Source organism: Echinops telfairi, unplaced genomic scaffold (assembly GCF_000313985.2).
Source record: "Echinops telfairi isolate 266 unplaced genomic scaffold, ASM31398v2 ScPeMD7_2;HRSCAF=8, whole genome shotgun sequence".
Lineage (NCBI taxonomy): Eukaryota > Metazoa > Chordata > Mammalia > Afrosoricida > Tenrecidae > Echinops > Echinops telfairi.
In genome coordinates this window covers 64,003,776-64,013,607 of record NW_022103898.1, presented here as the reverse complement: position 1 = coordinate 64,013,607, position 9,832 = coordinate 64,003,776, and the positions used below count along the sequence as shown (strand labels likewise).

The following is a 9,832-nucleotide window of genomic DNA, read 5'->3' as shown; positions in this document are numbered from 1 at the left end:
TGGTAAAGAAAGTTGATGGCACCCGGCTATCAAAAGCTATAGCATCTGGGGTCTTAAAAGCTTGAAGGTAAACAAGTGGCCATCTATCTCAGAAGCAACAAAGCCCACGTGGAAGAAGCACACCAGCCTGTGTAATCACGAGGTGCCGAAGGGATCAGGTATCAGGCATCAAAGAACAAAAAATCATATCACTGTGAGCTCAGCTCCATGATACAATCACTTTTGAACACTTTAAAGAGGTCTTGTGCAGCAGATTTGCCCAATGCAATATGCTGTTTGATTTCTTGACTGCTGCTTCTATGAGCATTAATTATGGATTCAAGTAAAATGCAATCCTTACGATGTCATTATTTTCTCTAATTTTCATAATGTTGCTTACTGATCTATTTGTGAGAATTCTTGTTTCTATGTAATCCATACCAAAAACTGTATTTCTTTATCTTCATCAGTAACCGCTTCAAGTCCTCTTGACTTTCAGCAAGCAAAGTTGTGTCAATTGTGCACTGTGAAATCTGTGTTCAGCTCTTTTGCTTTATCATTTTTTTCCCATTGGCTTTAGCTACTCTACATTCAAGAGCAAGTTTTAGAGTCTTCTGATGTCTGTTTTGATCTTTTCTTTCGTGCCTTTGTAATGACCTTTTGTTTCCTTCATGTTCTCCCTTGGTATATGATGCCCCCTATGTCATCCACACCAACTCTGGTCTTCTGCAAAAGCATCACATCTATTCTTGAGATGATTTCTCAATTCAGGTGGGATTGACTCAGGCTTGTACTTTAACACTCCTGCACTTTTCTTCACTTTCTACTGCTTCAACTTGAACTTGGATATGAATAATTTGGTGGTCTCTTCCTCAGTCAATCTCCGCCTCTGGGCTGACTGATGTGATTGAGCCTTTCCATTGTCACAGATGGAGGCAATTTGATCCACGTCTTTTCTATTTCATGAGGTCCATGTGTACAGATGTAATTCATGTTGTTAAAAAAAAGATACTTGCATGAATAAGTCATTTGTCTTGCAAAATTTTATCATGCAATATTGGCATTATTTCTATAACCAAGGCCATATTTTCTAACTATTAATTCTTCTTCATTCCAACATTCAAATTCCAATCACCCTTAGTTATCAATGCATCTTGATTGCATGTTTGATCAATTTCAGATGGAAGAAGTTGGTAAGAATCTTCGTCTTTGGCATTAGTGATTGGTGAGTACATTTAAATAATAGTCACATTAATGAGCCTCCCTTGTAAATGCATGGGTATTATCCTATGACTGACTAAAATGTGCTTCAGAATAGATTGTGAAATGTGTTCTTCTTGGTGGTGAGTGTGATGCTGTTCCTCTTCAATTTGTCATTGCCAGCATACTAGATCATGCAAGCGTTTGATTCCAAATGGCCAATGCCCATCTATTTCAGCTCACTAATGCTTACGATATCAAACTATGTTGCATTTTAACAGCATCCAATTTTCCTTGATTCGTGCATGGCATATCCCTTGCTGCTGCTTGTTCTCATTTTACATCTTGCCACATAAGCAAATGATGTTCCTCAAAACCTACTTCATCTACGTCATTAAGCTTGCCTCTAGTTTAAGGAAGTAGCTCTTCCCTGGTGGTATTTTTAGTGCTTTTCAATGTTAGGGGCTCAACTTCCGGCACGATGAGAAAATATTCCACTGCTATTCATAAGGTTTTCACTTGCCAATTTTGGGGGAAGCATGATCACTAGGTCCTTCTTCCTAGTCTATTTTTGTCCGGAAACCCTACTATCCTGGTGACCTTGCTGGTATTTGAAACATCAATGGAATAGCTCCCAGAATGAGAGCAACACACAAACCATCCCTCTATGACATTCGATTTTCCTTTAATGAGGTGGCTTCATTTGAGAATTTTAGTATTACAATGTTAAAAAAAAATTCACTGCTATTGAGTCAATTCTGACTCACAGCAATCCTACAGGATAGGGTAGAACTGCCCCTGTGGGTTCCTGAGACTGTAATTCATTATGAGAATAAAAATCACCATTTTCTCTCTCAGAGCAGTTGGTAGTTTTCTAACTGCTGACCTTGGCGTTACCAGCCTAATGTGTCGCCACTATACCACCAGGGCTCCTACAATGCTTCAAAGGCCAGATAATAATAGTAGCTTATTGAGGGCTCACTGTGTGCCAGACACTGTTTTAAGCTCCCTGCTTGTATTAATTCATCTAACCCCAATGTTCTCATCAAGTGGGTACTAGTTTATCACTAAAGAGTCCTACTGGATCCGTGATTAAATCATCAGTTGCCTTTTCTTTGTTTTGTCTTTGGACATTTTGAACCCACAGAAGAAAGACCTGGAGCTTTGCTGTCCTAATAGGTAAAGCCTAGGAAACCTTATTCTCTGGCGTCATATAAGATCTCCATGAATTGGAATGGACACTCAATAACAACGTGGTCACCATTCTAGAGATGAACAGGCGTTCCGGAGGGGTGTAGATGATTCCTGTGATCAGCTGCTGCCGGAAAGGTTGGAAATTTGAGTCTACCCAGAGATACCTCAGAAGAAAGATCTGATGATCTGCTGAAAAATCCACTATTGAAAACTCTACCAAGCATAGGTCTACCCTGACACACATGGGGTCCTCATAAAGCTGAATCGAATCGACAGCAACTGCCTAAGTGATGGACAGAGAGCATTTAAATAGGTTGCCCAGGAAGTGGCAAAGCTGGGATTGGTGCTCAAGCAATCTAGATACAAACCCATCTTCTTCATCAGTAGGCTAGACAGAGCAAGAACAGTAATAAAAGCATTGCCATCTACTTGACTCAAACTCATGGTGATCCTCTAAAACAGAGGAGAACTGCCATAGCGTGTCCAAGGTCATCATCTTCACAGAAGTAGGCTGCCACGTTGTTCTCTTGGCTGATGAGTTCCAACCACCAGCCTTTGGATTGGCATCTGAGTGCTTTATCGCCACCACCAGAGCTGCGTTACCCTGACAGTATGACTCCCCAGATGAGAACCTTTCTATGGGGATGTGTGGCAGGCTTCTAAAGGAGTGCTGCCTCGGCCCCTCTTCTCTGCAGGGACAGTTTCTGTTTTATGAACTTCCTACTGCACCTCTTTTTCCCCTCCCCACATGTCACCAGTGCTGACTAAGCCAACTGTCAGCAAAAAGGAAAAGAACTACGCTGAGCAGATCATTCTTACTCTCAGTTGAGGCATGAGGACAACTGAGAATGGGAGCAAAGTCAAGTACCTGAACGACAAGAATGAGAAAAACTGAAGTCTTAGGACTTCCCTTGACTCCACACTTCTCAAGACCTGGCTATTGACTAAATGCCAGGCTTCCATGCCATGCTTCTGTATCCTTCTATGAAATCCAGTCTTGGCTTAGCTAGTGCAGGTACGCTTCTGCTACTTGTCACCAGTGTACCAGCACAACTACTGTGGGCATCCCAGGGGTGAGGCACACGCTCAGTGACCTGGGAAACACAGCTGCCTCATCACTACTTCAGTTTTACAACGTCTACCCAGACCTGCTTCCCTCTCTGCGCCCGGGTGACACTTTACTGTCCAGTGTGTCTTTAGTAGGATAAGCTTTCTAAGCCTTCTGAGGAATCCACTAGCATATCTCATCATAAGGCGGGAGCGCCAATGGGAGAGAGGTGGGAGGAAGTCACAGTCCTTCCATTTTACTCTCAGGTAGTGTGTGTGTGTGTGTGTGTGTGTGTGTGTGTGTGTGTGTGTAAAAATCCAGGGGATTTTTACAGATAATGATACTTTTGTTTTCTAAACCAAGAGTTGGCTTTGGGCGTTAATAGTGGCCATTGCAGGTCAGCTACGGGAAGAGAAGAAATTTTTTTTTCTGGGAAATAGGGACTTACTGTGTCCCTCTGATTCACTTCCTCTAAACAGCAGCTTCTCTCCCTGTACAGTGTCAGCTGGCAGACAAACAGCCATGCCACGGAGCCACCACCGTTAGATTCCACCAGTGATAACAGAGGTGCTACAGCTGATTTCAGAACCTAAGGGGGTTCCAAAAGTGACGCTCGCTCTGATGACAGCAACAGAGACTAGTGGCAAGAAGTTCTGGCTGGGGCTGCACAGCTTCAGAGAAAGCACAGACTTCAGAGCCAAATGAGCCTACATGCAAATTCCAGCTCACCCCTTACACAGACTTCTGAGCCTCTTTCCCAAATGCAACTCATAGCAATAGCCACCTTGAAGGGTTGGAGGGTTCATTTGTAAAAAGCCTGGCACACAATCTTCTTTCTATCTTTCAGATTTACTCCTTTCCAAAACAAAAAAACCTGGAATGCTATGATCCTCTCTCTCTCTCTCTCTCTCTCTCTCTCTCTCTCTCTCACCCCTTCTCAAAAGAATCACACTTCTGAGGGTAAAACAGACATTTCATTATTTCAAGTCAGCAGACCCCCACTGCTGGAAAGCCACAAGTTGGGCAAGGGAAACTTTTCCTATATTACAATTACAGTTCGGGTTGTTATCTACTGGGTTGTGCAGCAAATACTGACCAAAAATTGCAGAACTATCTAAAGTTTCAAAAGGCATTACTATTTTCCTTGCTACTTATTTTTTTGCCAGAAAGTAGCTGGAAATCTCATTTCAAATACAAGGAGATAGTTTATAATTATTACAATTCCTTTGCTCATCCCACCAAATTTCACAAACTCAGCATAACTTCATCAGGCCTTCCTCAGTGTCTGTATCAGCTACCTTGTAGCTGTGGTGGATAGTGCAGTCAATCTCTGGAACTATTTAATTAAAACATCTAAATCTGGAATGAATTTCTAAGGGGTTATGGAGAAAAAAATGTCTACTAATATAACCTATAAAAATGATTTTAGATATAATCAAATAATAATGAAACACTATGCTAACTTAAAAAAAACATTTTATTGGGAGCTAATACAGATAAAATATCATTCCGTAGTTCAATCACATCAAGCAGTATTGTACAATTGCTACCACAATCAATGTCAAAGCCTTCTCATCCTTCTTGAACTCCTTGATATCAGCTCCCTTTAACCCCACTGAACCTCCCAGGAGCTCTTACTCTACTCGCTCTCTCCATAGGTTCACCAATCCCGGGGTTCATAAACAGAAAAACACATAACCGAAATCCAAGAGGATTACCCCCAATGACAAAATGCATCGGAGATAAACCCCAATATGAAAAAAAACTCAAAAAAAAACCTCACAGAAAATATTGAAAACCAGATCAGGCCCAATGTACCTCAGAGGGGGAATAACTGACAAGGTGTTTGTTTGTTTGTTTTTAACCACCTTATTGGGGGCTCATACAACTCTTTTCACAATCCATCCATCCATCCGTTGTATCGAGCACATTTGTACATTTGTTGCCAATGGCATAGAATTTAAGGTACTGTTAATATGAGGAGTTTATGCGAGTAGAGTCCACCTGCAAGCTGGGGTTGTACAGATTTTCTTTTTTTTTTTTAATCATTTTATTGGGGGCTCGTACAACTCTTATCACAATCCAAACATCCATCCATTGTGTCAAGCTGACAAGGTTTTAACTGTTCGGGTCAGGTTTATCATTTTGATCTCCTGTAGTCCTCTCCCTGGTGCACTCTTCAGTGCTTGCTATGAGCAGGATGGCTTACTAGGAATTTGTACTGGCTTGTCTCATTGAATCGTCACAGGCCTATGGAGTTAATATGATCAGATACCAGGATCAGTACCAGTGCCACAGTTGCTCTCATGTCCGTTTGGACTCATGGCACCCTCCGAGGTGTCAGAACCCAATGAAGCTCCATGGGGTTTTGAATGGTTAGAATTTCCATATTAGATCTTTCGGTCTTTCCTCCCAAATATCTCTAGGTGGACACTACCTGCCAACCTTTCAGTTAGCAGATCACCATGGGTTCCTCCTTTTTGTTGGTGGGAAAAGGCAATAAAATTTTTTTTATTTTATTTATGTTGTGTTGTTGAGAATATCTACAAAAAAGCATACACCAATTCAACAATTTCTACATGTACAATTCAGTGGCCTTGGTTACATTCTGAACTGTATACCCATTCTCACACTCCCTTTAGGAGCTATTTCTTCCACAACCTAAAGTCGCTGCCCTCTAAGTTCCCTTTATAATATAGCAAGTTCCTGTTGTAACTTTGATCCCAGCTAGTTCTTAAAAGAGCATGATGCTTGAGGCAGACATTCTTTACTGGTCAACATCACCTGTTGTTTGCTTACAAAAGGATTTCATGGAGAAGAAACTCAAACAAAGGATATCTAAATAGCAGGTATTCTAATAATCAGCCAATAAGTATGGGGTCAGAATTTGAACCCAGGACTTTTTACTCTGAAGCCCAAGCTCTTAACTACGACATTTCGAATATCTTTCTTCTCTTAAATTCTTGGTCAATTTTTTTTTTTTGGTTTTGTGTGTGTGTGTGTGTGTGTGTGTGTGTGTTCATCTGATCATCTCCATTTACGAAGCAACTATGTGTGTGTGAAAACCCAGGACAAGTAGAGAGAAAGCAACAAGAGGAGGCTGGAATGGCTCAGGCTTAGGTACAGTACATGCAAGGGTAAGTCAAAAAATATTGCCACCAGAGGTATAGTTCGTATATGCTTAGGTTGCTTACAAAGAAAACCTGTTTAAACATGCCTCTGCAATCAGTGGATGGCTACAAGTTTTCTCAATAAGACACATATATTAGGCTCATTAGGATGGTGTCAAAAAAATAAAACAAAAGATACTTTTGTGCCATAAAAAAAGATAATTTTGAGATTAGAGCTAATATCAGATTTCTAACAAAACTCAAATGGATATCTTCGCAATTCATTGAAGCTTTACAGCAAGTTTCCTGGAATGCTGTTCCACATTAAACAAGAATTTTTAGATGGAGCAAGCATTTTAAGGTAGGGTCAGAAAGCCTTCCAAGGTGAGCCAACAGATGGAAGACTGTCAAGCTCAGTGAATGAATAAACTGTGGCTGAAGTCCAGGAGATGGTGGAAGGAGATCAGAGAATTAACATTGATGGGACAGATACTGAAGTTGGGGTCTCATGTGGTTTGACATTTCAATGTGAAGTATGCATTTTGGCCTCAGCATGCTTTTGACTCATTGGGTGCCAAAGCATTTTTTAAACACCAGCTAGCCCAAGACATCAGGTCTATGAGTCACTTAAGCAAGATTGAGACTAATGAAGACAATTTTATGGCATGATTTGTAACAGAGAAAGAGCCTTGGATTTGCCAATATAATCCAGAGAGCAAGGTCCAATAAAAACAGTGAATTCTAAGGAGATTAGGTAAGCCGGTTAAATTTAAGGCAAAGCGTTCTGTTCAGAAGGCTATGCCAACTACTTTTTGAGATTCCAACGGAGTAACCTTGATACCTTTTCTTTAAGGACACAGGAAGTTCATGGGGGATTATTATGAAGACATTTTAAGAAAATAGGAAATTGTATTGGTGAGGAAACGGCCAAGAAAGTTACACCAAAGGAAACTTTTTTCCATCAAGACAATATACGAAACAAACAAACAAAAGACAATGTCCAAGTTCATTCTCCAAGTGTCTCAGAAACTCACGGCCTTGCAGTTGATGCAGATTCACTGCGACCTATAGGACAGGGTAGAACTGCCCCTATGGGCTTCTGAGACTGTAACTCTTTATGGCAATAGAAAACCCAGCCTTTCTCATAAGGAGCAGCTGATGGTTTTGAACTGCTGACCTTACAGATCACAGCCCAACTCAGAACCACTACCCCACCAGGGATCCTTCTTTGTGGGTGGCAAGGGGCTTCTGCTAGGATACCTTATCTCTTATACCCTACAGCCTTGATCTTGCCCCTTCAGACTTCTTTTTGTTCTCACACTCAAAGAATATTAAAAAAGAACGCAGTCTGAGTCCCTTGAGGATGCCCAAACTGCCATCTTGACACTTTGTGGACAGAGATTCTTTGGGGAGGGTTAGAGAGACGGAAATACTTCCTTCGCAAGTGTATGGATGGAGGACATGTGCATAAATGGACAAGTGTATAGATGGAGGACGTGTGGAGAAACAAGAATTTAAGTTTGTGCGGTTTTGTTTAATAAAGATTTCTAATATTTTGTAATAACTTATCCTCATACATGTAGGTTCATCCATGCAGCCTGATGAGCCTAACAGAATTTTTTGAGCCAAATATATTTTAAACACAATTTCCCTCTCTTGGCAAGCATGGCCTTTGAGATGCAATTTTAGGCATTGAGGGCATGACAAGCCACTGAGGAATTTGGATATACTTAGAAGGGGAAAGGATCGTACACACACAAACACACACACACTCAAAAAAAGTTGTGGTTCTGAGGTCTACTGTGAAACAGGAAGGAAACGTGTAAGCACATTAGTGATGTTAAAGTCAATCTATAAAAAGCCAAAAGGATGTCATTTAAGAAAAGAAAAAAAGGAAAAAGAAATGGACTGAGAGATAAACACCCGCCAGAAGGCTGCGTGTGCCACTGTTAGATGACCAACTTGTTTCAGAAACCCACTGAGGAATTGTTTTCTCAAATACATCCCTGTAAGCCAAAGGTTGGCGCGGTGTACTGCCTCTACCCTTCCCAGCCACACACACCCCGCCATGCACCCACCCAAGTACCCAAAGCGTAAACTCACCACCATGCAGCCAATCCTAACTCACAGCAACCCTCTACTCAGGCCAGATCCTCTTTTCTCTCCCCACACCTCCCCCACGCCCCCTACCCCAATTTATCTTCTTTACTTGCTTTCAGCATCTACTAAGGAGCTCTGGTGGTATAGTGGTTACACCCTGAGCTGCAATCCGCAAGGTCAGCGGTTCACAATCACTAGCTGACTGCAGAGAAAGATTGGGCCTTTTACTTGGCTAAAGGGATACAGTCTCAGAAACGTCAAGGACAGTTCTGAGTTACAGCAAATTTGGGGTGTGTGTGTGTGTGTGTGTGTGTGTGTGTTTAAAACATCTACATGACTTGTCCTTTGCTCATTTTCGCCCCACACTCCATTACATTTTTCATTACTATAGCAGTGGTAGTGGTCACAGAGAACGACTGACTACAACTGGTCAGAGAAAGCTGGGCTTCCGTCCTGCCGTGGCCTCAGACTAACATTACAGTCGTGCATTTGTTACTTGGCTTCCCCAAACCTGTTTTCTAATCTGAAGATGAAGATAAAAACGCTCAACTCAGAGGATTTAAAAACAATTACACAAGTTGATTATGTAAAATTCTATTACATGATGATTGCTTAAAAACTGCACTTGGTATCTGGATCTTTGAATAAATGAAGAATCACTTTCCATCTATCTCCCATACTGTCGTTTTACATGATTTAAACGTGCACAGGTCAGGGAGGCCCTCACTTTCCCCATATGGAGTTCATGAAGATGCCATGATACAAACGACTTTGTTTACCTGAGGCAGGGGCAGGTTTTCCAAGCTCTGCATAAAGTTTTCAGGGGCTCCGTCCTCTGAAGTGGGGAGCCAAGTTCCTCGCTGCCTGCTGAAATCTGTTCACTTTGGGGGACCCTGATGGTATGTGAAACGCAAATGGGATATCTCATAGCATCACAGCAATGCACAAGCCCCTACAGCACAACAAATTGACAGAAGTAGTGACAAGTAAAGGACATCATGCTTGGTACAGCGGAAGGGCAGCAGAAATGAAGATGACCTTCAATGAGGTGGACTTAACACTGTAGCTGCAACCATGGGCTCAGACATAGGAAGAATTGCGAGGAGGGTGCAGGACCGGGCAGTGTTTCATTCTGTTGTGCACAGGGTCCCTACGGGTCAGAACCGACTCCATGGCACCTACCCACATCAACGAGTAGGGC

At 41.8% G+C, this 9,832-nt stretch overlaps 1 long non-coding RNA gene across 1 annotated transcript in view; it reads right to left on the bottom strand.

The window, feature by feature from the left end:
• Positions 1–9,517, bottom strand: part of LOC123521891 — a 44,956-nt gene extending 35,439 nt beyond the window's left edge. The window contains exon 1 of the long non-coding RNA XR_006680235.1: positions 9,411–9,517. This is a non-coding gene — a long non-coding RNA (uncharacterized LOC123521891). The remainder of the gene's footprint in view (positions 1–9,410) is intronic.
• Positions 9,518–9,832: the final 315 nt, after the last annotated feature.